This window comes from Oxyura jamaicensis, chromosome 2, assembly GCF_011077185.1.
Source record: "Oxyura jamaicensis isolate SHBP4307 breed ruddy duck chromosome 2, BPBGC_Ojam_1.0, whole genome shotgun sequence".
Taxonomy (NCBI): domain Eukaryota; kingdom Metazoa; phylum Chordata; class Aves; order Anseriformes; family Anatidae; genus Oxyura; species Oxyura jamaicensis.
In genome coordinates this window covers 136,084,893-136,099,411 of record NC_048894.1, presented here as the reverse complement: position 1 = coordinate 136,099,411, position 14,519 = coordinate 136,084,893, and positions in this window count along the sequence as shown.

Here is a 14,519-nt window from a genome sequence, read left to right as displayed (position 1 = left end):
GCAGAAACAGAGTGCTCTTGATAAGGATTCGGTACTAACCCTCAAGTCTTGGACAAGATAATTCTTTTGGGTTTGGATTGATCTGCCATAGTGGATATGGGCCACAGGCTGTGTGTATTTTGTTTCAGTGGGATAAGATGAAATGAGCTCTCTCTCCCTCTATGTATCTATCTCTTTCTAACTCTCTCTGTGTTTTGTTTTGGGATTTGTTTTAAAATAGGTGCAGTCAAGGAACCATAAGACAGTTTGACTTCAAGCAAAGTGCACACAGAGATGTATTTTTTCCTATGCAGGGATGTCCTGGCAGCCAGGGCTTGGGGGATTTGGGAAGTGGTTTTTCAGCATGGATCTTTTCCATCTGGCACAGGACAAGACTCAGGGTCTGCACCTTGCTTGTACCAGCTGTTTGCCCATGGCCTTCCTTTACCCTCTTACAGTTTGAGTTCAAGTTTCTAAAGCTTAAAATGCAAAACACACCTGATTCTGTATGCTTTCTCTGGGGGATACGGGCATGTCTATATGCCCCCTATGCCACTTGCCTCTTGCAAGTCAAATTTCAGCCACTTTCTAATTCTCAAGTGAGACCATGTGCTAAAGATGGAAATAGGATGCCTGTAGTTTTTCATTCAATGACCTGGGAAATAAAAGTGGGGTGGTGGGGGAAAGGATTTGGTTTGTTTCTTTTTTAAATTGTTGGCCTTTGGCTTCTTTCTGAAATCTGTCTCCATGATTTAGGAGGGCTGAAGGAAATTATAAGGTCTATCAGGCATAGGAATTTCTCTTCAAAGCAGGAAATGGAATGTAAAAATCTATGGCAGAAGTTATTATTTATTTCATATTACCCTATTTCTTCTCAAGCAACACTTCTTTTCTTCCTGTAGATTTATACAAAAATTGAAGGGTTAAAATGTTTTTTTGTAAACTTGCATGTAATTAAAAATAATTTATAGAGCAAAACACTGGCAGGAATTATGTGCAATTAAAACTTGTGATTTGACAGAATTTTTGAGATGTGAGCATGTTCCAACAAATTAACATATTGCAGGGTCAGAGAAACGTGGTGATGAGAATTTAATACTGTTCTCCAAAGAAAGGGGCATGATTTGTTTCAAGAATCAGTTTCTAATCAATGTCATTTTCAGATTTTGCTTGTGACTCTTCAGTGATAAGCAGCACAGACAAATGCTTACTAAAAAAAAAAAAAAAAAAAAAAAAAAGTTTCACTGGAACAGAGAAAAGTCCTTGGAAGCCTTCTCTTTACCAGTGAGCTATTTTCTCGCAGTGTTTTTCCTGACATCAAATACATGAGCCAGATACAAACTGTGAAGCTTGCACCTGCAGACTGAGCTTTCTTGAACTCCATGGGATCTGAGGAAATAATGCTGAAGGAAGGCATGCAGGACAGTCAGCATCTCACGTGGTCCCAGCTGGCTCCAGCCTGGGATTTCTGACAGACCAGAACCAGCAGGACTCACTTTGTGTTCCACTGCTGGTCAGGCTGCAGTAAAAGATGAAGTATTAGCTGGCCACAGGCCTGGAAATGGGAACTCTGCTGTACAGCTAGGCAGTTATTATTTGTGATAAAATATCAGGATGCATTTACCAAGTGTTTTCAGCTAGCAAAAAATATTTTAATCTTGGACTTGATTCATACATCTGCCAATAGTAGGAGCCTGGCATTCAGCTGGCAGGCTTAGGGCCTGCTCCTCGCTACTGCCCAGCTCCTGATGGCCTCAGGTTTTGCACTGGTCACCCAAAACCAAGGAAGGGATGCCAGCCTTCCTAGAGGCTTGAGTTTCTGTGCTTTGAAGCTGCTTGGATGGTTCAACGCTGCTAAAACCTCACCCCCTGGCTGTGAGGTCCTGCTCCGCCGATGGCTTGCTGTGCACCAACCACCTCATCTCGCTCGCCCCACAGAAACCACCTCATTTATTTTTCCTGCTGTGTTGGCTCTCTGAGAGTTAGCAAACTGGGCTGCCCCACAGCAGAGGCCGATTTGGACATTTGGTGATGATGCTGAGCCCTAGGCCAGACTCACGGGGCTGTGGGTGGTGAGCACTGAGCAGCTCCACGTGGGGCTGAGATGGGCAGCCTGTGGTGCGAGGAGCAGCCTAAGGTCAATGAGGAGCATGGGCATGCATTTCACTACACAACTTATTATAAGGACTGATTTTTTTCTCTCCAGTTTGTATATAAACCATGCTGGAATGACGGACTGGGACCAAATGTCCTCACTTCTGACCTCAAAATGGTCTCCCCTTGCACTTTTCCCTCCCAACCCACATCTTGAAAGGCTGCTTGCAGAGGAACCTCTGATAACACTGGGGTGCAAATGATTAGACTGAGCTGTCTTTCAGCTTGCCCTTTTGCGCTTGTCCTCTGAGGCTTGGCCTTTTTCTTGTTTAAATTTTTTGTTTATCCCTTTTGGAGAAATCAGCTGGTCTGTGTTAGGAACTGGCCCAAAGGAGATAGAGGCTAATTACCATAATTATTATTGGAGGGCCAAGTTGGAATTTGTACAACCTGAGGTTGCTTGAGGAGAAAAAGGTAGAGAAAAGCCTAGCTCTGGATTCTCAGGAGTTTGAGAAATCCTGTGTTTGCAATGTTTCTGGGTTCTGGGGCAAAATTAGGGACATCAGTGAACAAACAATGATTCCATATATTTTTATTTTTTTTTTTTTTAAAAAAAAAAAAAAAAAAAAAACTTTTTTAAAATTTGGAAGTGAAGGATGGCCATTCTCTGCCTAAAGAAGCAAAGAGAAAATAAGCCACTCCCTTGGCAGATGGGAGATGTTTCGACTTTTTGGAGCTGGAGGAAGCACAGAGGCACCTTCCAAGCTCCCTGGCTGGAATAACCATTCAGTTGTAACATACAGAGGGGCAGCACTGGCAAATACACCACTACATAGTAAGCAGCCATGACTGTTTTGAAATGATCTTTGTTCTTTTGTCATGTGTTAGACCTGTTCAGAGGACACGTAGCTGATCTGGCTTCTCCAGCTGCACATAAACATATTTTTGAAACATGCTGAGCTAGTCTACAGGGTCTGGGCCCCTTGAGCATCCTATTGATGCCTCTTTGGCAGGCACTGTCTCCCATGCAGAGCTCTTGCCAGGTCCTCTCTGTGTGGAAATCAGACTCTGTGGTGGATACATACCACAGGCTTACCCTGTAAGAAGATAGAGTATTGACTTGACATTTCCCCTGACGTAAGAAGTGTTTATACCTACAAGGATGTTGTGCAAACCTACAGGCTTGGATTACATTCCCTTTACTTCATGATTCCCACCAAAGTAAGCAAGGTCAGTTCTGGGTATCTGCAGGAGCAGAATTATTACATCAGGAACTTCAGGCTCAACAGATGAGACCCTGTATAAAGAGTTAGGTGTCTGCTCAGTAGGTTTCTTATTTGATCTACATCCCAGTTTTGCAGTTAGGACCCTCAAGTTAGCCCAAGCCTTTGAGGGAGAAAGTGCACTTAGTAATACAAGACCTGCAGTAGCATTTTGATTGCTGATGGACTTGGCCATTGGTGCTAGGGGAATTTGTGTCATTTCACATGGTAACGATGAGGGGGGACAGTGTTCTGCAGCAGAATCGGAAATGTATTGTGGTAGCAGGAGAGTTTTGCGTGGACACAGAGGAACGAGATCAGGAGAGACTGGTAAGCTACTGTGGCCTCCTGGGCTCCTTGTTGACAGTGTCAACAAGTCAATTGTTGACAGTTTTCAGAGTAGAGCTACTGTAAAAGAATGACCAGACAGGTGGCTTAAACACGGACTGTTTAACGTGAAGTTAATGTATCACTGCAGCCTGCAGCACTAATACCTTAAACATGAAAAGTGGCCTCTGGCCATTGATGAAGGAGCCAATTTCTGTATTTTGCTAGGTCACACTGGGGAAAATGGAAATGATTGATTTAAGCCTCCAGCACAAACATGGCCTTGCCAGATCTCCAGTTGGAGATTTCCACTCTTGGAATAGGCATTGCCTTGCCTAGATGAAATCTTTGGAGTCTGCTGCCAGGTCTTTTGCCAGAATAATTAAATGGGTTGAAAGAACAGCACTGTCATTTGTCTTCTGCTTGATAGCTAGTGGGCATGCATCCAGAGCAGTGCTAACACAAGATCAGGACTTTTCTCTCAATTTGAAAAAAAAAAAAAAAAAAAGAAAAAAAAAAGACAGAATGTTTTTCTTGAGCTTCAATAGCATGTGCACCAGGCCCAGAGCTTTGTGCTGTTGAACATGCTCTGGTACACTCAGCCCAGAACAAGAGAGAGAGCCTGCATGGCCCAGAGGCTGTTTGTTAGGCGGTTCTTACCTGTCACTGAAGGTTACTGCTGGTAATGCATCATATAGCAATAGAGTACAACAACAAAGTATTGGAGCTTCTACTTTGTTTTCCAAGAACAGCTGCTCTGTGTTTTACGAGGGAAAGGAGATGAGGAATATGATTTAATATTACTAAGCATCACAGTTACCCATGTGTTTATTTTTTCCAGACAATATTTAACAGTTAACTAACAGCCATGTCCTGAAAACACTGGCTGGGTCCTGGGAGCATGGATGTACGGCAGGATTCGATGCTGTGTGAATAAGGGCAGACTGCTGATACAAGAAGGCAGGTTGGTGTTGTCTCTTCTGGCCTCCTGCACAGCTCCAACCAGGCAGCTTCCTTCAAGCACTTCTGTGTAAGCCCCTTGGCCCACCTACAGAAGAAGGCACACCAACCTCTCCTGCGAGTCAGAGGAGAGGATCCACCAACGCCATTAGCAATGTGTACTAGCAATGAGTCATTGTTTGCTTTTGAACTGTGCCTTATGTCTATTTTAAAGTGTCTGGATCTCCCTTGCAGCTATTTGTCTTTCACCAGTGATTTAAAGAACTCGGTAAGTCCCTCTAGTAAAATACAGTAAGATGACTTGGGCTTTTTGCTAAGCCAAACAGACAGACCTTTTAAGTCTCTCACCACCAGACATTTTGGTCAGCCCTCAAGTTGTTTTCTGTGGTTCTTTTCTGCTCTATCTCCATTTTTCCAGTGTCTAAAATTGGCTTTATGAGTGCCAAATACAGAGTAAAAATCCAATCTTAACACCGATGAGGAAGTAGCACAGAGATGGGCCAGAGCCAAAATGCAGTGGTCAGGGTGCCTGGCTTCCCCTCTTCCCAAAGCTGATCCCAGCCCAGCTGCCACCTCTCCCGGGAGGTGCCTGAACTTTTTATTTTTTCACTGTGATTTAACAGTGGCTGTTTTGCATGCCCAGGGATACAGCAGCCTAGATAGTTTTCAGCGATTTGACTTCTGACTCATTCCTGAGATCAGTGATGGTCCAAAGAGGTCCCCGGGAGGCTCAGCACAGCTGGAAACCCTGAAACCAAGTGGCCCACGGATGGACACAGCTGTGGTGGCTCGGGGAAGTAGAAAAATGAAATGGTTTGGGTTGGAAGGGACCCTTCAATATCAGCTAGTCCAACCCCTGCCATGGGGTTGGAGTGCAGTAAGTAAATAGGCTCTGGATGTGGGGACACCCTGCCCAGATAAATTGCTCTTGCCTCAAGGACGGTGACAGCTCACCAAAGAGAGTGAGTGCTTATATTTGTGATACACAACAGAATGGCTTCAGCCCCCTCTGCCCATTGCTGCTCACAGCTTTTCAGCAAGTTTGCATTTTGAAAGGAGCAGCTTGGGCATCTCCTCTCCGAGAGGAGGATGTGAGCACCTGATAATTCCAAAAGGGGCATCCAAACCCCAAAGGGCAGCAGCAGGTTAGTGCCAGCCCCGGCTTCTTTGGCTGATTTCAGGGACCAGCAATCACTTAGGCTGCAGTTGTCTCTACTCTGAGTGCCTCCTGCTTCTGGATACCAGCACAGGGAAGGGGACCCCTCCAGCCCTTTTGGGGATCCACGTTTTGGTATGGAGAAGAAATGCATTCATGTTGGAGAGAATTTTGGGTTACATTTATAGCCCTTAGTCCGGTGTTACACTGCAGAGCAGGCACAGCTATTTTGCTGATACCCTTGCACTGTGAATGGTTTGAGTTCTGTGCTTTGAGGTGTTTGATTTTTGGTTGTCTTTTGTTTGTTTGTTTGTTTGGGTGTTTTAGTAATTTAAAAAGAACAAATCAGTAAAGTCACCTCAATTAACCCAAGGTAATATGTGGTAGAATCCTTCATTTAAAAAAAAAGAGAATAAAAAAAAAAAAAAAAAAAGATGATTTTATAGTGAAGTCTTTGCAAATAAAAGGCCATGCTGGAGCACTTTGAATGTGATTATAGTGACTCACATTTTTAATGGCTTTTTTTTATCTTCAAAATGGCTTTTTTCCAAACAAAGTCCTACAAGGCCTCATATAACAAACAAGGGTTACTGCTCTTTTCCACACATAACATGAAAAATATCCTTCAGCGGAGCGGAGCGAGCTGCAGCCCATCTGCTGTAGCTTGGCGCGGCGCGGAGCAGCTCCCTGACCATTACGCATGCCTCTCGGTAAAGCAAACCACCTGTTTCCTGCGCAAGATTCCGCCTCGAGCCTCCTGAAAGCTTCTCCCAGGGTGAAATCCATCCAAACCGCTGATGGGGGATGACAACCTTGGCATTCCCTTTTGCTGCGTTTGTTGTCGTGCCGGTTGTTGTTCACTGAAGGGCTCCGTGGACTTTAGTCTTCTTTTCCATCCAGACTAGAAAAGGGCAGGCTGCGCCAGAGATAAATAGGCTTTTACTTTCCTATTTATCATGTTTCCTTGTTCTTCAGCTGTGGTCAGCAAAGTCTTTATTTGGGAGCCCAAAAAGAGCACCTTTGGAACAGCAGGAAGAGTGGAGAAAGAAGTCTTGGGGCAACTGGCCAAGGACCATCAGCCCCCCATCCCCTATTCAGGGCCTGATGCTGCAGACACTGAGCTCAGCTGAGCCTTACACGAATCCTACTCATGTGAAATGAGTCCTCGCAGGAATCCCAGAAGTATCCCAGACTTAACAGATGCTTTACCTAGACACTTGCAGCACAGGCAAGCTGTAATTCTGCAAGGGCTGTGCTGAGTAAAAAATGGCATTTTCCCCCAGCTGCTTGCCATCATGCTGGCCAGACTGCAGCCAAATATTACACAGCGGGCTCTGAGCATCCTCACATTGGCTTAACCACTGCTGCTTGGAGCAGTTTAGGGACCTTTCATGTCACCCCATCCACCAGCTGCATTGGGAAGGTGCCCTTCAGCCCTGGGCCGCAGCGATGGGCAAGGCTTCAAAGGACACAGAGCTCACAAAATACGTCCTAAGTGAGGTCAGGGTACAGTCTGCTCCAGAGAACCTCTTAGTGGTCAAAACTTTGATATGAAATTTAGAAGTCTGAGTTGAAATGCTATCCCAATCTGAGCTGGAGATTGCTAGCCATGTCTTCATGAACTGGAAGAACTGGGCAGCTGGGGGGAGAGGACTCCTGCTGGGCCATGCCCCTGCTGCTGCATCCAGAGGGTGATGTGGTGGCACTTCATGTAGCAGCTGGGACTTGTCTTGGGCCTCCCTGGGTTCACCTGGCTGGGACGGGTTCACTGGAACAACAGGCCAAATCTCAGTTGTGGTGGCAGTAAGAGTCAGAGAGACACATGAAGAGAAGCAACCCCAGAGCTGGTGGGTAACTCCTCTGGAGACCAAGGTGGCCAAATGCTAACATGTCCCTGGAAAGGCTGGTGGCTTCTCCACCTCAGACTGAGGAGTCTCCAACAGGGTGAGGACTTCACAGCATCCCCCTGCTCCAAAATGAAGGTGCCTTGCTCTTGCATGGAAATGAAAATGCATCTTTCCTCCTACATCAGAAAGAACAGATGCAGTGCTGTTGTTTTGTTAAAATAGATAGTTTTCACTATATTTTTCTCTAAAGAAGTTAAAATGTATCGTTAAACTGACTGAATATAAATAACCACCAGCAGCTGCTTTCACCTCATCTGAAAAATTCAGCTCAGAAGGTAAAAATTTGGCAGAGTTTTATGATCAGCTCAAAACACGATCTTACAATAGAGGACAAAACAGTGCTGCCAGCTGTGCCTAAGATCAGGACATTTGCCTTCTTGAAATAGGATCATTTGGAGGAAAAAACATTTCTGGATTAGTCTACTTAACTGGGTACTCATGTAGCATTTGGCTAGGTTAGTAACTCGGAGATATCGGCCCTATCACGTGCTCACGGGCATTCAATGTGTCGTGCCACTTTGTGCTCAGAGCACACGATTTTTTTTTTCCTCCTTAGAGCCAGAAGTTATGCAACATGCAGTAAACATCAACAGGAGTAAGAAAAAAATATATTTATTTGCTATGCATAAGTAATCCTTCTAATGTAAAAAAATTAAAATCACAGCTTTAAAATGTGTCATCATTAACCATTGGCTAAAACAAAATCATAGCTAAAGTCTTTATTAAGTCTGACTGGCAAGAACTCAAGCCTATGTTAATTAATAAAGCTAAGTGGTGGCTCTAAGCACAGCAAGCCACAAGCAGGGCCAGGCTGCAGTTGGGGCTGGATGAAGTCGGGTAACTCATGCAACACGCTGTAGTAAAGCCTAGTTTGAGATGATCTAACCAGAAACCTTCAAGAATGTGCTGAAATGTGATAGGAGGAGTTTCTGCTCTGTAGAAAGCTTGTAACTCTGTTTCAGCACATGTTGGCAGGTACGAGGCTGGTAGGAACCTCATCTCTCCAGAATGACTACACCAGTTGGTTCTGCAGTCCCTCTGTTTGTCTTTCACAGCAGGGCTTTGGGCCATTCCTGTGATCCCAGAGAAGGCAAAGGCACCAGAGCAGTGAGCAGTGAGGACACCAGTTTGACCCCTCAGCACACGCTGTGTTGTGCACCTCCTGTGTCGAGGCTCCCCTCCACCCTTTTGGGTCCCTCCGCTCATGGCCTGTGCATTGGGTGCTCGGCGGTGGCTGGGTAGGGCCCGCGGGTGTGACCACAGCGCAAACAATTCACCGAGATAATAGGCAGCACGGGCCCAGGAATAAATAGGTTTAGATCTCCCGTACAAATGTGTCTGGAATTACAGCTTCCAGCCAGACTGGTGACTCTGCTGTGGAAGTCTTATGCTCCATAATCTGATGTAGCTGCTACGCTCGGCCTTGGCTTCTTGCAGCTGTAAAGCTGCAATGTGAACCTCTGTGCATACCAGAAAGCATTTCCTCTCCATATAGCAGAGCTGTGGGGAAGGGAAAAGACTCGCCCTTGAGTCCAGGCTGTACAGTAGCTGAGGTATTCCAGGAGCAATGTTTATACTGGAAGAGCCAACCCAGCCTACTGCAACAGCGGTAGTAAGGACTCCAACAGCATCGGAGGTGGTGTCCAGGAGTGGAGCAAAATCTTACAAAACTGCTGTTTTTCACTACAGCACTGTCATATCTAGTATGCTTCATTCATGAGCATTAAGTACCTGGAAGATGGAAGCCTGATGTATTCTAAAGAGTACAGACAATGTATGAGGCAGATTATTTTGAGTCTCCCCAAGCAAATGAAATAGTAGGCATGCTTCTTCAAAGTAGTGTTTCTCCATGCCTTTTAATCCAATAATCCCCAGACTTTTTGAAGGACTAAGCTGCAGGCTGCCTCAGCAGTCTTAATGGAGTGGTCTTCATGAATAATCAACTAAAAATTAGGCCACCCTTTGAATGTTGTGACAACATGTGTGTGTGGGTTTGGGCATTTTAGGGGTGGGTGAGATAGTGGGGAGAGTTGCTTTGTTTTAGAGTGATCTCACAAGCCATTTTCTGAAGCCTTTCAGACCACGAATGGTCCCCAGAGCACAGGTTGAGAAACACTATCCCAAGGATACTTGTGCAAAATAAAATCTCAGAGCAGAACTGCATTGTTTCCAAAAGCTGCCGAGTTCATGAGGGATTGCTCAGAGAGCAGGGGGGTGGTTAGACCTCTCCATTGTTATTCACAGCTCTAATTTACAGCTAAACAGAAAATAGTGCTCTAATTGTTGTCAGAGTGAAGGGAATATTTAAATCCCAATGCAAATGTAACCCATGCTGTTCTTCTGTAAGCATTAGTGGAAGGCCTGAGATGGAAGATCTCCTGGGTGTTCCCATGAATCATAGAATCAAAGAATGGTTTGTGTTGGAAGCAACCTTAAAGACAATCCAGTTCCAATCCCCCTGCCTTGGGCAGGAATGCCACCCACTAGATCAGGTTGCCCAGGGCCCCCTCCAACCTGGCCTTGAGCACCTCCAGGGATGGAGCATCCACAGCTTCTCTGGGCAGCCTGTGCCAGCGCCTCACCACCCTCTGAGTGAAGAGCTTCTTCCTAATGTCTAATCTAAACCTACCCTCTTTTAGTTTAAAGCCCTTCCCCCTTGACCTACCCCTACACCCCCTGACACAGAGTCCCTCCCCAGCTTTCCTGTAGCCCCCTTTAGGCACTAGAAGGCCACTGTAAGGTCTCCCCAAGCCTTCTCTCCTCCAGGCTGAACAACCCCAGCTCCCTCAGCCTGTCTTCATAGGAGAGGTGCTCCAGCCCTCTGAGCATCTTTGTGGCCTCCTCTGGACCCACTCTAACAGGTCCATGTCCTTCTTGTGCTGGGGACCCCAGAGCTGAACACAGCACTCCAGATGAGGTCTCACAAGAGCAGAGCAGAGGGGGATAATCACTTCCCTTGCCCTGCTGGCCACTCTCCTCCGTTGATGCAGCCCAGGATGCAGATGTCCTTCCAGGCTGCAAGTATTAAATAGAATACAGAGTCAGAGCTGATACATTCAGTGCTTTGTGTACTCAGGCTGACTTCAGTTCATTGTTAATCAGTGTATGCACAAAGTGGGAGGGAGTATAGGTTCTGTGAAAAATTGCATTAGCAATCAGCAGAGTATCCCAAGAAAGAAAGGTAGTTGGGCAACAAAAGATACGGACCCCTGAAAAGTGCCAGGCTTTTTAATGTTTTTTTTTTTTTTTTTTTTTTTTTGGATGCTTTCTTTTCTTTTTCTTTCTTTCTTTCTTTCTTTCTTTCTTTCTTTCTTTCTTTCTTTCTTTCTTTCCTTCCTTCCTTCCTTCCTTCCTTCCTTCTTTCCTTCTTTCCTTCTTTCCTTTTTTTTTTTTTTTTTTCTTTCAGCAGCCTTTTGTGAGTCTTGGAACATTTTCTTAGTGAGTGAGTGAGAGGTGCCTCACGGAAGAGACATAAAAGGATAGTCTGACTAGAATCAGTACTCCTCCAACCCTGAAAAATTTCATTTTCCTGAATAGTAAAAAAATGTAAATATTGAGGAGTCTCCTTTCGGCACCTACAATGCTTGCTCTTCTTGCTCTTCTGTTCCTTCTGAGGAGCACTTAAGAAAGATAACTCTTTTCCCCTTGTCAGTAAGAAAGCAATAAAATTACAGTCATCTGAAAAATACTGGCAGTACCTCTGAAAAGGGATAACACAAAAATATGCCAAAGAATAAAAGGGGAAAATGCAATTTTTGTTATAGTCAGCTATGTGTTCAAGATAACTGAATTCCTCTGGGCGAATAAAACATTTATCATCATGAATGTCAAAATTTCCAATGGTAACCTTCATTAAGTCTCTTCAAAAGTCAACCATCAACACCCACACAGTTTAGGAGTCTGAACAGCAAAACCAATAATAAAACCAGTAGGTGTAATAATCACTGCTGTTCTCTCTCCCCATCACTTTCTCTATATAAGTGTGTGTATGTGCGCGCACAAAACAGACATAAATCTAGTAAAGAGCAGGTCTTGCTTGTCTCTGCTCAGATCATGCATCAATGACTCAAAAATATATAACTGAAAAAAAAAAAAAAAAAAAGAGAATTTGTCCTTCTCCCTTACCAGTGCTGCTATCCATCTCCCTGTAGTAAGAACATTATTTTCCCTGCCCAAACCATCACTTAAAATATTTTTGTACTAAAACATGCTTTAATTTGTATTTGGAGTAAGCATTCTCCAGCAGGTTTGGGTGGTCAGCTGTGGAGTTCATTTGGCTTCCATGAAGTTATTTGCAAAGGAAAAAAAGGGTTGTAACAAGTGATTTCATGTTTTTTCAAAGATTATATTCTTGATAGTGTTATACAATAAACTCCTAATAGCTGGTTTATAGGCCAGCTCTACAAGACAAACAGACCAACTAAACTAGAGAAACAGTGAACAAATCGGCCTGGCCAAGGAAAGCTTCCCTAAGATAATTAAAAACACCTCATGCCTTCATTGTGAGAAAGAAGACAGCTTTCAAAATGTTTATCTTAGAGCTAAAATACAGGTCCCAAGTCTGAGTTTGAAAAGCAGTTGAAAAACTTTTGGCCCTAGTGAGGCGCCAAGGGCGCGCAGCTGAAGTGCTGGGGAGCAGTAGGTGGGCCATGCACGCAGGGCTGCAGGCGAGCCAGGATGGTCCGGGGAGAGGTGGGCAGGGGCCTGCTTCATCTCATCCCTGTGCAGCATCATGTCCTTGAGAGACACGCTCCCCCGGCCTCAGGGGTACTCTCCACCCAGCTATCTCAAAGCCCCTCCTCACATGAGGTGCCCTTTGAGCTCACCCCACTGCCCTCAGCCTCTCGGATTTCTCTTGCCTTGCTCTTCCCTCATCCTTCCACCCCTGTGGATGGCAGCGCTCCCAGCTCCTTCTCCTCTCCTGCAGTTCATTGCTGTGTCTTCCCTGGAGCACTCCACGCCTCTGAGGCCTCCAAGTTTCTGCTGTGCAGCAGAAGGGCTCCTGGAGCTCACCTCACACCTTGCAGGCAGCCCCCGATATCTGAAAGGCACCTCTTCTCCCAACACGTCCTTCTCCTTCGGTTGCTTCTCCTCATGTTGGCTTCTTGTCAGTTATTTAGGCAATGCCTTCCATGAAAAAGCAGGGTGAGAACAGAGGTCGACGTGGTAAAATGGCTTTGATCACAACCTTGCTTTCAGTCCCAAACTTTATGAAACTGCCACCTCTTGATTCCAGGTCTCCAGGCGTAGCGGCTGCTTGCAACTCTGTGGCTTTGCTTATTTTGGCACCTTTCCTTAACAAGAAGAAAGGAAGCAAAGTTCAGCCATTACTGAGTGAGCGGGAAGTGAAAAAAAAAAATAAAAAAATCCTTTCCTCATTATAAAAATATACTAAGACCTTCTCCCTGCCTTCCCCCATGCTTCAAGCAAGACTTCAAAGCAAAAAGCAGTCTCAGGCAGTGACACTTGCCATGGAAATACATTTGTGGAGTGCAGCACAGGGCTGGGTCCCGGAGGACATTTTTGTTGTTGACTTGACAGTTACAAGGATTTGGAAATCGCCTAATGAGCATGTGCAGTAGGGTGTTATTGTCTCACGAACTCATTAAACCTGCACCTGGAGCATTTATGTGCAGCAAACAGCCACGTGCAGAACTGCTGTCTCCAGAAACGGCCCAAGGAAGCCAAAGGGCTGGAAAGGACAAATCCCACGTGCTGGGAGAGCTCCTGCCGAGTTCAAAATGGTATAGTAGTGCTGTAAGTCTCCCCACGGCACGTTCGTCCATCCGTTTGGGGTGGATGGGGACTTGGCAGAAGCACGTGGGCCAGCTCCTGCTCCCTGAGTAAGTTCTTCTGCAGGTGCCATCTGCAGGTTCTGTTGGGCTGCACAACATGCACTGTGCTCCCAAGGAAAATGGAAGCAAGTTGGACTTCTAATCACACAACATATCACAGTGGAATTATAGTTTTGAAAGCTTATTTCTGGGAAGTAGGCAATAATAGGTTCCAATAAACAACACAAGGACACAATAAATGCTAGCCACTATCGCTCTTCAGAGAGATTTGCACAGAAGAGTGGCATCTTTGTACAGGGATCATCTCTTACTTGTGTCTTTTACTCTCTTTTGGCTCAGATCAAGTGTAGTATTTCATTTTATTAAATACCTGATTTCTCCACGCTGCACTATGTGCCACTAAGTGGCTTTGTTGAGCCAGCAGATGGCACAGAAACCCTGATCTCTTGCAGGGCCTCTGAGACATCACGGTGGCTCATTGGCTGCACCAGGAATAGCATGCAGTTCCAAGAGGATGATTAAAAGACCACATTTGTGAAGAAAAAAAAAAAAAAAAAAGTTAAGAAAGTTTCAGATGCAGTGAGAAGAGTTTCCGGGGCTGAGAACCATGTGCTGGATATCTTCCAGCAGTGAACTACCACGTTTACAAAAGACAGGCAACATCAGCTATCATCAGTAATGCAACCAGGTCATTATCATGTCTTTGACCACAACCAGGTGGCCAGATCAAAGGTCGGGAACGCCTGTATCTAGTAATTATAGTTTAGTGAAAGTGTTGATGATCTCCTTATCAAGAGTCAAGGTTTCTAGGAACACTCTCTTCTAGGAGGAACATAGCGTTGTCTCATAAAAAGAAAGGTGGGGCAGGGGGATGCGTCACCAAATTGTAAGGGTGAACACCAGGGCAGTGTCTCCACTTGCTTATGTGCTTACTACTGACAAGCTAAAGTTCCATGAAAGCCAGAATTAAGCCTTCAAGACACACGAGATATGAACATATCTGAAGTGAAGAGGCAACCTTGTTTGTTGCATGATTAGG